Source organism: Lonchura striata, chromosome 11 (assembly GCF_050655825.1).
Source record: "Lonchura striata isolate lonStrDom1 chromosome 11, ASM5065582v1, whole genome shotgun sequence".
NCBI lineage: Eukaryota > Metazoa > Chordata > Aves > Passeriformes > Estrildidae > Lonchura > Lonchura striata.
The window spans coordinates 15,115,001-15,130,000 of record NC_140713.1 but is presented as its reverse complement, the minus strand read 5'-3'; the positions used below and the strand labels follow the sequence as shown (position 1 = coordinate 15,130,000).

General features: G+C 41.9%; 2 long non-coding RNA genes across 9 annotated transcripts in view; one reads left to right on the top strand and one right to left on the bottom strand.

The window, feature by feature from the left end:
* Nucleotides 1-15,000, bottom strand: part of LOC146766425 (uncharacterized) — a 202,243-nt gene that overhangs the window by 49,882 nt on the left and 137,361 nt on the right. For all 7 annotated transcript variants that reach the window (XR_014957749.1, XR_014957753.1, XR_014957752.1 and 4 more), the window contains one exon: nt 1-15,000. This exon is cut by the window's left edge; it is cut by the window's right edge and continues 48,821 nt beyond it. This is a non-coding gene — a long non-coding RNA (uncharacterized LOC146766425).
* Nucleotides 1-15,000, top strand: part of LOC110484400 (uncharacterized) — a 240,712-nt gene that overhangs the window by 183,835 nt on the left and 41,877 nt on the right. For both annotated transcript variants that reach the window (XR_014957755.1, XR_014957754.1), the window contains 2 exons: nt 1-4,680; nt 9,102-15,000. The exon at nt 1-4,680 is cut by the window's left edge and continues 29,145 nt beyond it; the exon at nt 9,102-15,000 is cut by the window's right edge and continues 41,877 nt beyond it. This is a non-coding gene — a long non-coding RNA (uncharacterized LOC110484400). The remainder of the gene's footprint in view (nt 4,681-9,101) is intronic.

Here is a 15,000-nt window from a genome sequence, read left to right as displayed (position 1 = left end):
AGTGTTCATCAGTGTTAAAAGCTGGATTTGTCTGCAGGAAGAGAAACAAATGAAAGCAGCCCTGTATCAAATCAGGGGAGACACGGTATGGTATCCTGACCTGCCCAACATCCCTCTCCACAGCCCTGGGGGAGTTGCTGGACACCTCAGACTGAATGTGGATGGATCTTCCTACTGAGAATTCCTTTTGACGTCCATCAGGTAGCAAGTTGCCATAGACTTTTGATCAGTATTGCAAATTTAATAATTGTTGTTTAATGAAAACTATGATGCAAATGCCAGACCAATACACATCTTGCAATTGTCTAACCCCACACAAGAAGATAAAGAACATCATAAATCTTTGAATCTCTTCCTTTGTCATCTTTTAGTTCGGAATTTTAAGATTGTAAGAAACCTGTTAATTGTACCTGACCACATAAGTTTGCTGTCTTAAGAAGAATAGAAATGCTGCAATTCAGATGATAAGTGAAGAAGGGAGTCAGGGTTGACAGTAAAAATTGGCTTGACATGATTAAGCACCAGATAATATTAAGTCTTGTCACACAAATATTGTGGGAGAAGGCTTGCTGCATTGTGTGCACACATATGTATTTTATGTAAAATAGCCTCGGTCTATCTCCTCTCTGAAACGGGGAGTGTGAGTGGGTAAACAGCTCATAGCAACAGATGAAAGGCTGACAAAGTTCAGACTCCCAGTTCAAAGGTTTCAGCAGTATGTGAAATGACAATCTCAGGTTATTTGTGTTTCCAAGCTCCTGTGTATTTGAATTGTTTGCTCATCTATGGAGGCTTGCCATTATCTTATTCCTGGTTGTGCTCATCAGCTGAGTGAACTGCCTGGCTGCAGACATATCTCATAAGAAAACTTAGTAAAGCCTCATAACACCCTGCCTCTTCCCCCAAGAAGATCATAAATACTTTGTTTTAATTGCCGAGGATAAATTACAGCAACCCAAAGCGAGCATCCTGCTCACTCCGTGTGCATCTCCTGCTGCTTGGTCAGCACAGGTCCACTGTTCCATTTTTAAATCAAATTATGCTTGTGATAATATTGTCTTGAGCTTACAGTTGCTGACATGGATATCGACAAAGGCTTAGCCAGTATTTTAATAAGAAAACAAAATACAGGAAATACTCTAGAGTTTCCAGGTGGATCATTAACAAGACGCCTTGGAGGGCTGAGACTGCCAGCCAGCACAGGGAATGCATCACAGTTCGTCATACAACTTAAACTTCTTTTGACATCTAGTTATGTCGAAATGTGACTGATCACCTAGGGGTCCAGGCTCCTGTGAGGGAAAAGTTCACTGACAGACAGCGAACGAAGCTGATCTTAAATGAGAATCAAGAGAAAGCAGCATTCCAGCGTCTGACAGTCTGCAGCTGCTACCTGGGTCTGCCTAACGAAGACGAGCCTGCTCTGCTGAACAGTTATATTAGCATCTGTATGCTTCTGTCTCATTATCACACATCTGCCCACCTTTATTCGAATGAAGCTTCTTCTGATCTGACAGCTCAGGCATTGTCAGTGAATAGATATTATGGGAGCCGGGTACAGCAGCTTAGGGTGTTAGCTTTTATTTTCTAAAGACTGTTGTACAGTTTGACAGTATAATGCCACAGAGGTAAAGAAGATAATTAACATATTGGGCAGTTTCTAAACAAAGCTGAGACAGTTATACTGGCAAAAGTGCTGCTGCTGGAGCAGTATTGTTTGCACTCTGGAAACATCAAAGATTTGCAAGATCTGCCTTTATAAAAAAGAGAACAGGTATGGCATGGTCCCCGCACCACAAATAGGAAGTTTTGGGGGGCTGAGCCCACACCTAAAACTGCAAAACCTTTGGTGCTTGAAGAGCCTGTCATGTGCGTTCAAACCTCCGCTTGCTCAGGAAAATTATTTCCCAGCATTGAGAAGATGTGAAAAGGTGTGTGTGGAGAGGAGGCTGAGGGTATTTTTTACTTTCTTGAATTTATTTTTACCCCACAGCACAAAGCTAAGCATTCATTTGAGCTTCAAAAAGCTCATATTTGGATGGAGATTTAAGCCTTCTAAGTTAGAGATCACATGTGGGATTTTCTGGAAATGCCAAAAAAGCATATGACAGAGGTTTTGTCATTTGCTCAGTAATATACTAGAAAGGCTTGTTAAAAAAAATAAAAACAACCAACCAGCCAAAGGGGGAAACAGTATTTTGAGCCCACAATGTAGATGGACTGAGATTAGATGACTGTGGAAAGGGATGCTCATATTCTCTTCTGCAGATCTGAGAAAAAAAATGTAGTACTGCCATGGATTACTACACAGCTTGTCTTCAGTTTTCACCAGGTCTTAGAATCTGTATAAAATATTTGACAGTACTGGAATTGAATGGCAACTTGACTTCATAAATATTTGGGATATGAAGTATTTACAAAAATATAGGCTCTGAAAGTTCTCATTCTTCTGTGCATTTTGAGAAAAATAATGAATGGGATACACTGCAGCAAGACCATCCCTGAAATCACTGTCCCTTTGAGCCTTGGTTTATGTTCTAAATGGCATAAATAATAACCTAGACCCCCCCTGCCCACAAGCAATATTGTGGCCAAAAAGCAGATCTGCAGCTGGTTTGGATGAGCTGCTCATTTACAGCCAAAATAGTGTTCCCTGTTCCTGTGTCAGTAAGCAGATTTACCCTTAAGAATCTAGCCCCAAATTTCTAAGAACTTACGGACTTTCCTCATTTCATTCATGGCTTTCCGTTCACTGCTTTTTCTTTGTTCTTGAGAGCACAGGGTTACACAAGTTAATGTTGAAATTACTGCTACTTTGCAACAATGCATTCAAAGTCATTTCAGCATCTGCGCTGATAAAGTAAGACCAGCTCATCCAGATTGGCCTCCAGGTCCTGCACTCACCATTGCAAAGTTTGAATATAGAATTAGATTCGTTTAAGAAAGAGAGGGGGGAAAAAATAAGATAAATCCATTGTCATTCATTCTAAAAAGGCATTACAGACTGCCGACACTGTACAGAAAAATAGGAGATGTTGACCTTTTTATTATAGACTTTTCTGTGCTGTTGCCCTCCTGTCGGAGGTGCCTCCCCCCGCAGCCGCGCACCCCCGCACGCAGCCGCGCACACACGCGCCCGCTCTTCAGCTCTATGTTATCTCAAATAATTACCCTGCGCTTCTGGCTGTCCCCAGTGACTTCTGCTGCTAAAAAAGCTACTCATTGTCGGTGAGTGAAGAGGGATTTCAAACCTGCTTCTTGTGGCCCAGCAACAGCTCTTAATTAACCACTCAGGTATTGAGCCGCCTCCTCGCCCGGCTCCCATCCATATGGCAGGAACATGTCCACAGCGATAATCACTGAAGGAAATATTGTATCAAAAAAAGGGCTCGCAGAACAGAAAGCTCCTGCAAATTATTTTTAATGATTCTCCTCTTGTGAGCCGGATTATTTGTTATTTCAAGCAGCGCCAGGGAAGGGGGCTGTGTGGGGACGTGCCAGTCCTCATCTCGCTCTGCCCTGCGCCCAGGCACAGCCCCAGCCTCAGCCCTGCACCGGGCGGGCACCCGGGCCACCAGAGGAGCCCTTCAGGCAGCCGAAAGAGATTTAGTTCCCTATGATTTTGATAATCCTTTGTTTCTAGTGTGACTCGCTTTCTACATGCTGGATGTGCATGTTTCCTCTGAGAAAGGCACTTGAAAAAACTTCCAGGCTTGACACAGACCCCTTTTTCCTTACCCCTTGGTTTATAGTAAAGAAAACAGTGATTAGAGTTTATAAATCTAATTAAAAATGAAGTAGAATTTACATTTTAAAACCTTGAATATACCAGCATACTGTGTCAAAAGATATTATGTATGATTTTACTTTGTGACAGAAACCATTACATTTAAAAATTCATTACAGCAAGGTTAGTTAGACACATGATGGATGCAGCTTTAATCCTGCCATATATTATTACAGTTAAAATGTAAATGATGAAAAATATTTTGTGCTTATCAGCATTTATGTGGAAATGTGTTTTACAGTGATATATGGTGTTATATTTCTATTATTATGATGAGAAAGAATGAAATACAAAAAGACTAAGTGTTTATTAAAACATGGTTACTTGTGATAAAATATTCTTGTTGTACATGACTTTAAACATATTTACCAAGGGCATTTGTCCAAAACAGCTGTGAAATGTGTTTGCTATGCAAATCATTCTTTGTAATTTTTTCCCCTCTGTTATACTGACTATAGCTTTTTAATAGCCTAATGTTTAAGCTATGTAAATATATTTTTATTATTTTTCATTTCAGACATGGGGGGATGGGGACTGGCTCTGTTTACGCACATGCATGTATTCAAATAGATGGAAGCATACATAAAAAGATAGACAGAAAATTGATCCCAGCAAAAATCCTTTTCACATTCTCTCTCCTCTCGTTTCAGGCTCTCAAAGCCAGCCTTGATCACAGGCAGCTGAGCTCTTTGCCAGCACAGCCCTTGGCAAGTGCTGATCTCTGAGCACACGCGTGGCGCTGCTGACGGGGCAGTGATTTAACAGCTCACACAACCAAACCCTTAACTCAGCCTTGTTCTACACCCTCCTCCTCACACATGGCTAGTGCATCATTGCATGGGAGATTCATGCCCTGGCCAGGGAACTGAATTTTTCTTTTTTCCCCAAGGAAGGTGAGTTCTTAGTTGGGCTTGTGCTTCAGAAGAACTCTGCCAAGTAAATCTGTACAGAGCTGTACTAATATGAAGGGTAGTGAATTTTGAGGTCAGTATTGCGTGTTGCAAATTCCTAGGTTAAGTTTTAAAATAAATTTTACTCCAACAGTGACCCTTCTAGAAAGATTTCTGGCACTAAGGGCCTGGTCTCCACAGACAAAATCCAGTATAATCTTGAATAGAACAATACAAAGGCGTAAAAGCCATTAAGTGACTTTCCCAGTATCCCACAGGAAGTCTGTGACAGAAAAGAAAATAAAAATGTGAAGGCCCTGAACCTTAGGAATTTAACCATTCTATCTGTGCATTCCCACATGTGCTCTGTACACTGGGTTTTCAGTGTTCTTGAGTTTGCTCTCTTGGTCCTTCCACTGACCGTGGCTGACCACAGCATTATTCCAGTACTAATGATGATGACCCAGAAGTTATTGTCTTATACCCTACATTACCCCAACTTGCCATTGCTTCCATTCTGTTCCACTATTTATTTTCTCTATGTATCTACTACAAATTGTGCTGTTTGTTTTGTTACCTTCTATGCAGCTCATAGTTAAGAAAACAACAGAGTCAATAAACAAGTAAATTGTGTGGTTTCCATATTGTTCCTGCAATTCCTTCAGTTTATATTGCTATATCTTAGAAAAGAAATTCACTTGAGTTTGGCATGATGCAGTAATCATGCTGAGAATGCTTCTAGTTATATGATGCTGAGCCCATATTTAACAAATCAAATATGCTTCCTAAAAAAAAGAACAAAGTAAATAAAAATATTTGTGATCCAGAGCATGTATGTCCCTCAGTCCTCAATGCCTGTCTTTTAATATGAACAGAAGTAGGAGACCTGGTGCTTGTAGTTCACTAAAGTGGCTATTTCCTTATAACCTTCCTCTTGTAACAATGTTTATTCAGTTATCAGGGAAGAAATATCATTTGTCCATGCAGCTACAATTACCTAATTTGTTGTATAAATTATTACTTTTTTTTCCCATCTCATGTTGATGACAGAAGCATTTAATAGACTTTCAGTTGCTCAAGCTTGAAAATTGGTTCCACATTCTCTCTGTTTTTTAGTTTTCCTCCCTAGGGTCAGTGCAACGTGGTCTAAATACAATTTCCAACCCCCTCCCTTTTTTTTTTAAACATCTGCTTGTATGAGGATGTTGTTGTGTACATTAGTGCTGTACAGTTTAGCACCCTTTAGGACTACCTTCGTCTCTCAGCTTCCTCATTCCCGGGGCCAATCATAATATATCAGGAACTGGAGATATTTCCTATCTCAGCACTCTCCATAACTCTTCTGCTCAGCTGTCTGAAGCTGTTTTCTTTAGGAAGTCCAAAGCAAGGGGGACTGGATGACCTGGCATCAGTCCTATTTATAAGAATAAACCCTCTTCCCCGCACACCTTTGGAGCTTTGCCGTGTAGGGGTCACATCCGTTTAAATTAACAGCTACCGCGCCCGTGGCGGAGCACGGACACCTAACCTTTACTGTCCCCTCTACCCTTTTGTTTGAAGTTATCCAACCCAGCCAGATGATTTTCTCCAAAGCTGAGGTTACAGGATTTGCATCTGTGGCTTTGCCACATAGTTCATTAGGAAGGGAAAAATCAGCTATGGTCACATGTACTGGATTTGTGTGTGTGTGTGTGTGTGTGTGTGTGTGTGTGTGTGTGTGTGACATGTTTATTTGTTTATTTAAAATAAACATTTGCTTTTAAATTTTTCCTCCCCTGCTGTTGCTGCTGAAATAAATGCCAGTCAGGCTTGTTTGCTTAGTATAGAAGTTACTGTGTGGTTGGAGGAAGAAATGATGTATGGAGCAGCCGTCTCATTCCCAGCCTGTGCTCGAAGGGCTCCTCTTAGAAATAATGCCATTGCTGCTTCCGTGACACTGGAGATGTCACAGAGTTACCATCTGCCCACTCATGAGTCAACGAGTTGCCTATGAAATCTATTTATTTTAGTTTTAAGCCTAAGTATATTTGTTGAAAGCAGGATTATCACTTTGTAGACCACCAACAGCTGTTGAAAAGCAGGGCATAAAACTTTGTTTATGTCTTTAATAACCCACTTAATGACAGAGCAAGCACATTATTCATAATAAAATAGGCTGGCATAATCTTACTCCAGTGCATGGTGTCAGGGAATTAAGAAACATCTGCTATGCCATAAAATAACATTGTATATACTATGTACATTAAAAACATGTGTACACACATATGTATATTATATACATTATTTAAAATGTCTCAGTGGAATTCTACTCTTTTTAATTACATTTAGCTAACAGTGAAATGGTTAAATGAGGGCTTCTTGCTTCTGAATCTGAATTTTATATGAAGTTGGAGAGTATGGCTAACTATAGTGGCAAGAGACAGGATATTTACATTTAAGACATAAAGGCAAAGTTTTAAGTTTTGAAATTGGGGTTCAAAATCTATTTTTATCCTTCAAATAAGTGACCTAATTTTCTGAACCACAAAACATTTGTGGGTTCTTAACCTGATGAGCGTGTTGGTTGCTCAGCAACTCTGAAAAACCAGGCCAGTGTTTCAGTGCCTAAATGCAGGTTTTTACTTGCAATGAAGGCATCTGAATTTACAGCTTTTATCCATAGCAGTCCTAGGCATTTCTCCTGCCCTCAGAATGGAAACCCCACTGTGCTGCTGCTGCACATGCACAGGGAGTCACTGCCTCTGCTTCGGAGAGCTTGGAGCCAAAGAGGCCAAAATTCCTTACCCTGGCTCTGCAGCTGGGATGCTGGAGCAGAGAGAGGCTGAGCATCGTGGCTTCCAACCAGCAAATCATGTAAACATGTCTTTAAATTTAAGCGTGTGAGATGTAAGTGGAACTACTTGCATCTTAAAATTAAATACATGTTTCACTAGATCAGGCCAGATGGTTTTACATGCTCAAAAGTGACATTTACAAGGTCACATAGGAAATGTTTGACAGAGCCAGGAACCGAAACCAGATCTCTCAAGTGCCAACCTTGTGCCTTAATTTTGCACCCATCCTTTTTTTTAATTTCTTTTTGTGATGATGTATTTCTCTTAATGCAAACAAAAAATGGGAAAAAATCCAATAAGGAGACAATTAACTTGTGGAGTTTGGGATGTCTGTCTGTTTCATTGGGTTTTTTTTACAAAAAAATAACTGAATACCCCAGAGCTGCTGTTTCAGAGATTAGCACTTGAAACTTTCCAGAAAAGCATATATTTTTATTCACTTAAAAAAAAAAATTTCTTCTATCTTTAAAAAATGTAAGCAATCTGTTTTCATTTTGTAGGTGGCCTACCAAATAAAAAAGCTGTAAGTTAATAAAATGTCTGTACAGATTTATAAGAACTGAGTGAACTCCCCCAGTATCTGACTGTTAATCTGTTGGAAAGTAGCTGCCGTGGTACTGGAGTAACTCAAAGTCACACAGCAGGGCACACTAAGAGTAGTTCTCTCATTGACATTTTCCCCACAAGTGCCAAAATAAACACGGGAAGCTACTATTGGGAAACAGCCCAATGAACTACTGGAATGGCAACTGTGATAAACTAAAGGTGGTTTCTTCAGATTCACCTAAATCTCTGATTTCACTAATGTGTATATTTTTCTTGGTAGTCCTATCCTTGTGAATTATCTCAAATGCATTTGGTTTAGTTTGTCTTTGCTAGCTCTGGTCTGGCACACAACTTCATTCTTTGCAATCTCTCATTCTGCCTCAGGTTTGAGTGTCTTTAGCCTTTCTGTCCTTCTCTAACTCACATCCAGAGCTCAGCACCATGAGAAAGTACTCTAGATTAAATACTTTTTTTTGTTAATATTTATTGACTGACGTCTTACTCTGTGTATGAAAAGGAAGGAAACAACATTCTTACCTTCACACAGGACCCTCCTATTACATCAGCAAAATGCAAAAATGAGAAATATGAGCATTGCAGAGTAGGTTTTATGTTGTGACCTCTTTTTTTGGCTGTCTGGGTTCTGTATTTCACTTTTGGATTTAATTGATTTCTGTTAATAGAATTTGCATATCTGTGACCCATTTGCAAAAACTCTTAAAAACTAGTATAATTTAAATACTGTTCATTTAAGTGAACTTACCCAGTCATCTCTGGTGTCTGAGGGGCAGGCTCCAATTGTTCTTCTTGAGAGAATTTAAAATATCATCACTTCAAGCTGTCTGGCTCCCCCAGACCTGAACAGGGGCCTGTGGCCAGAACACTGCAGCCTGGGAGCTGACAGGACAGAGCCTGCAGGTGCTAGAGATTTAGTCTACACATAGAACTATTTCTTCTCTAATTTCTATCAAACTGAAAGAAACTGAAATGTAGAATCTTCCCAAAAAAATGTCCTCTAAATTGTTGTGCTGGTTTCTCCTACAGCAAAGACCAACTCATCTTGTCATGGGCATTAAGGATCTCTGCTGAACAGCACAATACAGTTCCATGTCAAGGTGTGCTCAACATCAGCTTCCCATTCTTAGGACAGACACACGTCTTCACTTGTCAGGGAGCAGGCACCCAAGCTGTTAATAAGGTATGTATCTGTGTTTCTCTGGGGTTTAATTGTTTTAGTTTTTTAACTGAGCCTGAGCTACACTATACATGGGACTAGAGCAATTGTCCTGTCCAGGGAAGGTATTGTTCCTTCTCCTCTAGCAGCAGACACTTATGGAAGACACCAGAAAAGGGTGTCTAGATGCTGCTGCTTCTATAGAACACAACTTTCTAGCTTCTTGCACCCAGCAGCTCCAATTTACTGAGCCAGGGATGATATCCTGATTATTTTTAATAGACTCTGATAGATTTTCTCTCACCTCCCCATCTATGACTTCACATCATCAGTTTTTAAGGCCATGTTAAGCTTTGATATTCACAATATCCAGGGGCATTTAATTCCACAATATCACTCCATGTTATGTGACAATGTACTGAGTTGTTATATTCTTGTTCCAAATAATTATTTCTATTACTATCTTGATTTTGTAAATCTTTGCTGTACCCATTTTTTTGTCACCTGCGCTTTCTTCAGGCTGTGGAATCATCCTGGGTGTAGGTGCCACTCAGAAGCAGTCCCATATATTTAAAATGTGCCAAATCTCAGCTGGTAACTTAACAAATAGCATTTGCTTTTGGGATAAAATGGGCACTATCCTCGATGATGCTCAATACAAGCCTGAGAAATACCAGTCAAAGCAGAAACATAAAAAGTGGATTAAAATACAGTGCCCTTCAAATGGTAATGAAATACAGAGGTAAGACAAAGATATGGGTGTCTCCCTTAGTTCCCCATGTAGAGGAATCTCCAAAAACTCAGAAAATGGCTATAATTCCCACATGTTCCCATGTGTTCCCCTGTCTGGTAAACTGGGTTCAGGGTTCTCTAAATATCATGTGGAGAAAATCTTGGGAATAAAATCAAGATCTAAATATGCAGTTAATTGCACAAGTGGTTGAATTGCAAACTTTTAAAATATTTAATGTGCTTATTTTTATGTGGTTCTAGCCGGCTGCTTTATTTGGGGGCTCCCTGTTTCCTGTATACTGGAAGAACTGGAAAGCTAAGGCCAGTGAAAGCACCTATCACAGCTTATTACAGAGGGTAAACAGCCAATGTTATTAGTAGATGAGCAGGAAAGGTAGATCAATATTAGGAAATACTGCTTTCATTCACTGTTCCCTTTGTCACTGCCAGACCTCAGAATTTTTCAGTTCATTGATGTCAGTAAGGATTTACTTCCCTGCCCAAGGAGCTAGGGCCAGATTATTCCCAGGCTGCAGCAGATACTGATCAGCATGTAAGCTGGCTTGGGTAGCTGGGTAAGAAAATAACATTTAAATTCACAGCAACTTAAATACTGCTTGGGTTTATAATGTCCACATTGGTATGAGGCAACATGACAACAGAAGTGGCCAAATTATATCTCCTTTCACAGCCATACCTGGTGAGTAGACCAGGTTGGTTAGACAGAGGGGTACAGCATTTCCATTAGCTGAGTGAACACCTAGCTCAGGCCAAGTCTGGAAACATTTTATTCACAGGGCTGCTCAGGGGTTAAACTGCTTAACACATTCACTCCCCTACTAACATGCCATTCTTTCATTTGCAGAGCAGCTTCCTCCCAGCAGCACCTAGAGCCTGTCCCTGCTTACCCCCATGCTCTAATGCCCTCACAAGCTGTGGTTTACACCACACACACCTTCTCAGCACTGTTATCACCGATGGTTTCCTCAATGGAAGTAATCATTCACATTATAACTGTTGCCAAAACCCTCTGGCACCAGAAGTGCTCTTGGAATGAAAGCCTGAAGGCACGCAAGAGCCTGAGCAGCTGTAGCAGCAGCCCAGCCAGTCAGGAGCTGGGGGTGAACCGCATGGCATCGGGGAAAAGGCACAGGACTTCCAAAGACAAATTACACTTTGCTTTGTGCACACATGTAGAGCCACATTTTGTGTTCTGTATCAACCAGAGGTCGGTGCCTAGATCTGCCTTGTCCTTGCAGGCAGGTTCAGTGTGTGTTGGCTCATGTTAAAATGTATATATACACAGGAATGTGTGTGTGCGTGTGTGTGTGCGTGTGTGTGTGTGTGCGTGTGTGTGTGTGTGTGTGTGTGTGTGTGTGTGTGTGTTTGCTAATCTCTGCTCAGGGTTTGTACACCTTGAGGACCTCACTCCCTAAATGGAGGTTAAGAATTCTCCACAGTTCAAGTTATAAGCAGAGATAGTCAAAAATAAAGAATTTCTTCTCATCAGTGATATGACATTGTCTGCCTAGTCACACAACAAGATACAGCTTAGTCTGAGTTTAAAACTGTCAGAGTTCAGCAAGATAATGCATCCAAATAGTAATTTGATTTACCTGGAATCTGCTCAGTGCTTCCATCTTCTCCAGGCAACCAGGCTGAGGGGCATTCCTAAAGTCCCTGGCAGCTGGCATGTGAGGAATTCTCATTGTGGGGGTGCAGTTTATTTGAGTGGGCACATGTGAGTGCAATCACCACATTCTGATTTCAAAGATGACTCTAAATGTTCTTTATATATCCCTTCATAGGTTTAGCATTTTTAGTGAATTAAACTAACCGCATCTGTTATTTTTGTACAGTTGAATTGTGTAACTTGATTGTCTGACTGAGTATCAGCAGTGTGAGGTCCTTTTTGGGTCATGGTCAGCTGAATTTTATGCATAAGAATTTCCCCATTTTTGTTCAGGACATAATTGTTCTGGGCAAAACTCATCACCTCAAATCTAGGAAAAAAAAATTAATGTCAAATGAAGCCAGACTTCTTCAAAAGAGCCTGTTTGTGCCTTGCAATGAAGCAGAAGGAAAGTAAAATCCTATTCCAATTCCTTTGGACAGGGGCCACCTATCCCACACCAAGACCATCAGCCACAGCCCAGGTGGCTGATTCCTTGCCCTGATGTCTCAGGGCAGCATTCCTCTTTGGAGGTGGCTCTCTTACACCCTGACTGGATCCTCAGGCCCTCTGCAGAGGGTGCCCACCCCCTGCACAGTGCAGATGAGCAGCCCAGCAGGTACCAGCAGGTACCAGCAGCAGCCCTGGGCACCATCTCCTCTCCCCTGGAGTCCCCACAGAACTGGGGGCTGCACACCCTCAGGCAGGCAGTGACCTTGGAACATGGCTTGGCTCTAGGAGGATTTGGGGCAGAGTGGCACACTATAAAACTGTGCACCAGCAAAGACAGCCCAGCTCCTTGTTAGTGCTGGAAAATGCTCTGCAGCATCCAAACCCTGCAGTGCTCAGCATGCCACTGCCTCTGCTCCCTGTGTGGTCCTGCAGAGAGCCATCCTGATGGCTGCCAGTAATGAGGAAAACTGGTGCGGTTTGTTTTGTTTCCTTTTAAATAAACTTGCAGTCCTTAATCTAGCAGGCTGGAGTCCAGATTTGACAGCCCTGTGAGTAATGAGGTGCAAGGAAAGACAGGATGTAGAATTAGGAGGTAAGGGCTGAAGGTTACCCCAAATTTGATCTCTAGACTGGACATATTACATCTCCTCCCCACCCCTTCTCCTTTTCATCCTCCCCTTGCCATCATTCTTGGACACAGGGCATAGGTGGTGCTCACTTAGCAGGGCAATGGGCTGCCCAGCACAGAGGGGAGCTGCAGGGAGTGACCCCACTGGTCCACCAGGCCCTGTCTGGGGCATCTCAAGAGCTGTTCAGGCTCAGGCACCTGGAGCTGCCCACAGCTCTGCCCCAGGCACCTTGCACCCACCTCTTTCTCACCTCACCTTGAGGAGAAACACTGAGCTGTTGTTCAGCTTCTTCAGATGCATGCATAGGAGTGATACATGCATATCTGTAGAGATCTATACAGGCTAAGGGATAATTACAAATATTAAGTCATTTTAAAACAGCAATATCTCTTCAAAATAAAGGTAAAATATTCTTCAATATATTTTCCTATTTTACATGCACTTTCTCTGTTCCTCTGTGTCTCCCTTTCCATCCAGATGATCATGTGACTAATTTTCTTCACCTGCAAGCTGCATTTTTGTTTCTCTGCTATCTACTAGAAGAATATAACAGCCACCCAAAGTGTTTGTTCTCATGAGGCTGGTACATTGCACATTTGTTTTCTGTAATGATAGTGGGTTAATGTGCCTTCACTTCTATTTAATATTCTGTATCTTGACTATTTACACTTGTAGCACTGCAGAGCAGGGAATTCTTATGGATCAGTGCATCAGAGGCGGACAAAAGCCCAAATCGGGGTGGGGGGGGGAAGGTTGATGTTGGTTTATTGGTTCCTGTGTGTCGTTGCCCAAAACATGAGCTCTAACCTTTCATTTGTCGAGCCCTGAGCTCTGACCTCTGGGTCCCAGGTGACTTCACACCACACTTATGTGCTATCTTTACACAGAAAAGTCGGGAAACACTAAATTAAACTAAGAGGTCTATTTTATATAGCACAATAACCCCTGGCTGAGCACACTGAGCTTGTTGAACAACCCTTTCTGTGCACCTGAACTGCTCTGGAGCTCGTGCCCCTGCACCCACCAGCTGCCCTGCACAGCCACATCAGCCCCTGGGCCTGGCTGTGAGTCCCAGGAACGGGGCACAGCCTTCCCATTGCTGCTCCCTTTGGTGCAGCTCTGCCAGTGAGTGGTTGCAGAGGACCCCATCAGCTTCCAGATAAAGAGGTTCAAGAAGCAAAAGGCAAATCAGGTTCACCCAATATCTCTGGTGATATTTTGTGTTACACTGCTCATGTAACACTGGCAAAGTTTGTGGCCATGGCTGAATTACAGCCATGCATGCACTAAACTGGCATTTATTTACAATCTAAATTTCTTGGCAGCAAATAAGAAAATGCACTGATTAAAATTTAAGAGTTATCTCAACTAGTTCAAGACCCTCTAATCAGCTCACCTTGGCTCAGGTGTCCCTCCGCTTGCCAATAGTCTTTAACATGCATCAAGGAAAAGAATATAGTCAGCAAATCCCACTGTTTCCATGGTGACCACAGGTGGCCCTGTGCTCGCCTCCTCTACAGATGAACAGATAAAAGGTCACCGGTATTGATGGCACGGGGGAGGAATTAGTGCAGGCTGGTTTGTGGGCTCCTGTGCTCAGGCTGGACAGGGATGGAGTGAGGACTTGAGCAGTGTGTGAATCCCTTTGGCTCGATGCCTCTGCAGCTGGCCCACGTGTTTGAGTGCATTTTTGGACAGGAGCACTTCTGTGGTCCATGGCTCTAGCAGCAATGGGAAAAGCTCAGTGGCTTAGACAGACAACCATAAGATAGATTAAAATACTCAGAGAAGTGTGGCTTTTCCTCTGGAGAGTTGCTAAACATGGTGAGCTGCTCTATATTTTTAACGCAGCATTTTGAAAGAGGGGCAAGTGTAAAAGTTTAATTACAGGCTTTTCCTGACAGCAAAAAAACTCTTTAGTCTGTGTGTGTGTTGTCAAGCTGCAAACCCAAAACAAGCAAGGGAAAAGAAAAGAACTTAATGCTGGCTCACATTCTGTTCTATTTGGAAAAATATTTTGAGCTGTTTAGTATAATGTCTGGTGTATATTGATGTGTATTGATTTTTCAGTCCAGCACTTTAATTAGGCTCTTGTTGTTCAACCTTGCACCTTTGCTGCGTTAGAGAATGAAAACTGCATTTCTTCTCTAGGAGCCTTGGACCTGAGACAGTGAAGCAGAGCAAGGCTGGAGGAAAAGCCAGCAGAATATTGACAGGAAATCTAAATATCTCAAAGGCAAAAAGTTGCAAATCTAGGTTTATCATTTTTTAACAAGAGAGGCA